Below are 6,171 nucleotides of genomic sequence, written 5' to 3'. Positions count from 1 at the left end.
AGGGCAATTTCACACATTTTAGTCTTGAAGTAAAGGAAGGGGAGATTCAAAATGAACCACTTGATTCTTAATGCGCACAAGATGGCGTGAAACGTGTTTGTAGAAGGGACAGATTGTCTGATAACTTCTGTATATCAACAAACGTGCAACCTGGGTTTCGACTGTAACATTTAAAAATACAGCAAAATACAAACATAGAATGAAGAGACAGCAAGGGTGAAAGGAGAAAATAGAAAGAAATAGCAAGGCAAACTGAGGGGGAAGTGGTTTAGCATAAGTAACTCTTAAATCAGCCAACATGGGAGTGAGCGTTTCATTTGTGAGCTTCTGGGGGCCAGTGGTTCCTCTGCCTCCCCACTCCACTCTTATGCAGATAAATTGTCATCTTCTCCATTTCCCTGTCATCTTGTTCCCCTGGGACAAGAAAGAGAAACTGAACAGTCTTCCTTATACTCTCCACACAGTTTTAATTAACAGTTTAGCCGTATGAAAGAAGGGTTGGAATGAATCTTTCTCAGCTTCGGGCTCCTTTCTAACTGAAGGCAGCTGATTGATGGGCTTCTGAAGAAGCCGTCCTTGCTAGTCCAACCCCAGCAGGAGAAATGTAGGTACATGCAGGTACTTTGTCCTACTTTGTGACCAAAGGAAGGTAAGAGAGTGGGGCATTGTTTTTGACTCCAGGAATGAAAAGGGCTTGGTGCAGCTGACAGTTTACATTCATGTGGTATTTTCAGGCCTCTGGCCTCTTTCTTTTCCCATCTTTCCTGATTCCTCAGATTACTTGTAATATTCCCATTCAGACTTGTACAACCAGTTATCTTGAATGACTGCACACCTGTCTGCAAAAGAGGGTTACGTGATGTGAGTGAATATGAATAGAAGGATCTTCCATGATAAACTCAAGAGTATTTCTATACTATGAGGTAAAGGAGACAGCTTGTTGTAGTAAACTCTCACCCTGTACAGTTTTGTGTGTGTCTTGGTAAGACCTCCCTGAAGCTTTTGCATTCTGTCCCATCCTTCATTTTTCAACTCATTGAAACAGTAGATGGTTGGGAGAGTATTCCTGAGGCTGAATGTGGCTTTTATCCCCTTCTTCTTAGCACAAATAAGAATTGGTGACTTTGAAGATGAGGTGGAAAATAATATTCATCAATGTGTTGAGCAGAGGGAGAAAGAAAAAAGAAAAATACCCGGGGGGTGGGAAGGGGGAGTGGAAGGAGGAATGTCATCACTTTGCAATGGAGGGATGTCATTGCTTTGCAATGGTGAGTTACCAAGAGCTGTTTCTCTGCTCACTACTATTTTTCTGAAGCTGCCAGGACTGGAGAGCTCCTGCCTTCTGATCAGTGAATATTCATTGCCTTTAGAACCATAAAACCATTAAGATAGGAAAAACATCTAAGATCATCAAGTCCAATCCCCAGCACATCCCCACCATGCCCTCAACCGTGTCCCTCAGTGCCACATCCACATGGTACTGGAACACCTCCAGGGATGGTGACTGCACCACCTCCCTGGGCAGCCTGTGCCGCTGCAGCACCACTCATCCTGAGAAGAAATTTCTCGTAATATCCAACCCAAACCTCTCCTGGTGCAACTTGAGGCCATTCCCTATTGCTGCTGCCTAGGAGAAAAGGCTGGTCCCCATGTTACTACAATCTCCTTTCAACCATCTTCCCATTGGGATTTCCAACTGAGCTGAGCTTTGAGATAAAAGGAAAGGATGTTTGATGCAGATGTGTTGAAGGTATAGGAACCCATTCAGCAAAGGAATATGCTAATGTATTAATTTATTTTATTGTTAAAAATAGGACGCTCGGGCAGAACACCTCTCTTGTGAGATTCACTGCCCTAAATACCATAATGAACTTCACAGTGGAGTCCAAAGTATGGCTAAATTCAGTGTATTCTCTTTATTGAGGCAATCATGAGCAAGAGCAAACAGGCATCAGAAATACTTGAAATTCTGATTTCTGAAAACTATCTGAGCTAGGTACTACAATTTTTTGTTCCTGCTTATGCTGGTATGGGAGGTAGGGGACTCTTGGCTCCCTCTCTCTGGGCTTCTTTCATAATATCCATCTAGTTTTTGCACCAGTCACTGTTGTGTCTGTGGGCCACCTACTTTGTTTTCCCAATTTCTTTTAGGGTTGTCAAGATGAAGTGGTATAATTGCATCTGAACTCCATCTCCACCCTCTCCTCCCCCCCAGAAAATAAAATAAAATAAAATCTTGGATTTGGACTTTTACTATTTTCAAATGCCATATGGTGCCTGTGCTATGATTACCAATTTGCTGGCCAAGGGCCTTGACAAAATGCTTTTACCCATAGCAGCATCTCTCCCATTGTAACAAAGGATGGTAGAGGCTAAGGAATTCTGTCATGATGAACAGGAACATAATTCAGTCAGAAGTAATCTTTAGAGGAATTTTGGTTTACTCCTATTTTAGGCAGGAAGGACAAAGAATTAATGGGGGAAAGCAAAAGCAAAGTTGTAACTCAATGCTTCTCAATCAATGCTTTGGCAGGGGGGTTGGACTCGATGATCTCTGGAGGTTCCTTCCAACCCTTACAATTCTGTGATTCTGTGATCTCCTTTCAAAAAAAATAAAAAGCATCACTCCACCATGACTCAGCAGAGGTAGCTTCCAGACCTCCCTTGTTGATAGTATTTTTTTCTGATTTTAGTACTTATTCCCTCTCCTGAGGCTGTGCCACATTCAAGACTATCAGGGAGGAGCTGTAGATAAGAATATCTGTAAACAGTATTTTAGTGTCTCCCACACACCAGTCTGGAACTGCCTCGTGTTACTGAGTGTTCATGGATTTCCCTACTCAGTAGGAGTTCACTGATTTATATGCAGACAAACTTGTGTTACTGCTTTGGTTACTCCCTATGGTTTTACCTGACTACTGGTAATCAGCTTGCCACATTTTCCATTGTTGCCTACATGTAGCAGTAGATGCATATAACTACTTGTATTGAGCTATCATAACATTCACGTTTGTTTGTTTGTTTGTTTGTTTGTTTGTTTGTTTAATCCTCTCTAAAAGGATAAAAGGCATTTTGAAGACTCTGCCTAAGCAATGTGGGATGTCCAGACTGTGACCCATTGCTCACATCACAGGATCACTTCAGCTGGAGAAGACACATAAGATCACCAAGTCCAACCACCACCTAACACTACTGCATCCACAGCTAAACCATGTCCCTAAGCACCATATCCAGATATCTCTTAAATACCTCTGGGGATGAAAACTCCACTGCTTCCCTGGGTAGCCAATACCAATGTGTAACCACACTTCCCATGAAGAAATTGCTCCTGACATCTAGTCTAAACCTTCACTGATGCAATGTGAGACCATTTCCTCACATCCTATCACTTTTCAGCTGAGAAAAAGCTGCTGCTGCTGTGGTTGACGGTGCTGTCTCCTGCACTGGGTCTGTCCCATCTCCTCTAGTCAGCTTGCACACGTCTTCTGGCCAGCTGTCTGCATTCAGGTTAAAAACAATCGCTTCCCCCATTGAAGGACTTGTCCTCTCCCCAGATGACAAATGCAGCCTGTCCCTCTGCCATCTCCCCAGGCTCTTAGCTCAGGTTAAAGCCCTCAAGCTCTCCCTCTTTCCAAGTCTTTTCCCATGTCTTTTCCTTGGAGCACCATGGGGCTCCCTATCCCCATTTTTTTTTAGTCAGCCCAACATCCTTACTGTCATGCACTGAGACTCTTCTGTTCCAGTCATATTTCCCTATAGCAGCTGATAGCTGGATGTGATGAGGGGCTGAGGTGCCTGCTGCAGAGACAAAGTTATTTGTTGAGCATAGAACCACGCTTCCCGTTGCTCTTTTTCATGCATGTAGAAAGGCTGTTTGCAGCAGGTTGGGCACAGTCATTAAGTACCATGGTTTTTGCAAGCACCTGGTAACCTGCAGGTTGGTTTTGAGTCATGACGGTTGGTTGTTATTTTATCTTCAAGTCATCAAGCAGCTTGAGGTGCAATACCATGAGAAAGAAAGAGCAGCAATTAGTCACTATCCCATGAAATGCTGCAACTCGTTCCTCTCTCTGAATCTCATCTGTTCCTCTTAGTCAGATTACGGGGAGCAGGAGGCTTCATTTCTCTCCTGAGGTTTTAGTAACAAATTGAAAAAACAATGGTACCATATGGGAGTATAATGTGACCATCATCTAGAAAACAGAGACAGAGGCATTGGGTTCATGCAGAAACCAACCATCACCTGGTCCAAAAATCTATGGGATATATTGCTTAACCTACCTCTCTGGCTCTGTTCTTTGAATTCAAGTTTACTTTGAGCACTCTGGATCAGCTGGGGATGCTATAGAGTTTTGGAGAGAAGTTGTTTGCTTACTTCATGAACTCTGAGAAGTTTTGTAGCAGTGTGGAAAGACAATAGATAAGGTACCATTTGTGAGTGCTGTTTGTCTGGACACTCACAACAGCAAAGGCTGCTAGAAATCCCAACTTAGTCAAATCAATTACTTTTAGTGGCATCAGCAACTGGGGGGCAGCCAGCCAGCCCTACAGTTCTTTGAAGAGTAAGAAAATGCACTTCATTTTTACCCCTCGGTTTGCAAGCACAGTACAGAAACTAGACTCATATACCAGGTAATTCCTGTCACATGCTGCTTGGAGCATCATCAGAATGCAGCACACCTGCAGCACTGAGAAGGTGACGTGCAGAAAGGCAGCAGCAAAAGTCATTCATAGCTGTAAACTTGAGGTTTGTAAGCACTTAGCTAAGGACTAACTCTCTCTTTCCCTGCGCTTTGCTCCTGGCAGACATGAAGACCTTGGAGACTGGTTTGCTATCATGACTGTACAATCATACAATCACAGAATCACTAAGGTTGGCAAAGGCCAATCTTAAAGAGATCACCCAGTCCAACTGCCAGCCCATCCCCACCAGGCCCGCTAGCAACATCACTCAGTGCCACATCCACACGGTTCTGGAACACCTCCAGGGACAGTGACTGCACCACCTCCCTGGGCAGCCTGTGCCACTGCAGCACCACTCTTATGGAGAATAAATCTTTCCTCATATCCAACCTGAACTTCCCCTAGCAAACTTGAGGCCATCACCTCTTGTCCTATTGCAGTTACCTACCTGCAAGAAGAGGCCAACCCCCACCTTGCTACAATCTCCTGTACAATAAAATATTGCTCTAAAGAGTGTTACAAAGGATGTGAATTCCTGCTTTCTTTCAGAACATTTTCATCCTGAGTGCATCCTGAGCACCCCAGAGAGATTCCATGGCACTGGGGTAGCACTAGGCTGACATGGTAACAAAGGATACACAGCTCAGCCCATCTGAGGGGCTGGGAAGGGAGCAAGGACTGAAAAGCAAAGCAACCTCTTCCCTAAAGGCCTGCTCTGCTCTATTCTGGATGAGGGGATTGAGTGCACTCTCAGTAAGTTTGCAGATGACACCAAGTTGGCTGGAAGTGTGAATCTGCCTGGGGGTAGCGAGGCCCTACAGAGGGATCTGGACAAGCTGGAGAGCTGGGCTGAAGCCAATGGGATGAGGTTCAACAAGGCCAAATGCCGGGTCCTGCACTTTGGGCACAACAACCACAGGCAACGCTACAGGGCAGAGTGGCTGGAAGACTGCGTAGAGGAAATGGACCTGGGGGTACTGATTGATGCTTGGCTGAACATGAGCCAGGGGTGTGCCCAGGTGGCCAAGAAGGCCAAGGGCATCCTGGCTTGCATCAGAAACAGTGTTGCTGGCAGGAACAGGGAAGTGATTGTCCCCCTGTATTCAGCTCTGGTGAGGCCGCACCTCAAGTACTGTGTCCAGTTCTGGGCCCCTCACTGCAAGAAAGACATTGAGGCCCTGGAGCGTGTTCAAAGGAGGGCAACAAAGCTGGTGAGGGGTCTGGAGCACAGGCCTTATGAGGAGTGGCTGAAGGAGCTGGGATTGTTCAGTCTGGAGAAGAGGAGGCTCAGCAGAGACCTTATTGCTCTCTATAACTATCTGAAGGGAGGTTGTAGCGAGCTGGGGGTCGGCCTCTTCTCTTGTGCAACTGGTGATAGGACTAGAGCAAATGGCGTCAAGCTGCACCAGGGGAGATTTGGGCTGGACGTTAGGAAATACTACTTTTCTGAAAGAGTGGTCAGGCACTGGAATGGGCTGCACAGGGAGG

Source organism: Phasianus colchicus, chromosome 1 (genome assembly GCF_987193195.1).
Source record: "Phasianus colchicus chromosome 1, bPhaCol1.hap1.1, whole genome shotgun sequence".
NCBI classification, from domain to species: Eukaryota; Metazoa; Chordata; class Aves; order Galliformes; family Phasianidae; genus Phasianus; species Phasianus colchicus.
Note: the sequence above shows the minus strand (reverse complement) of the source record.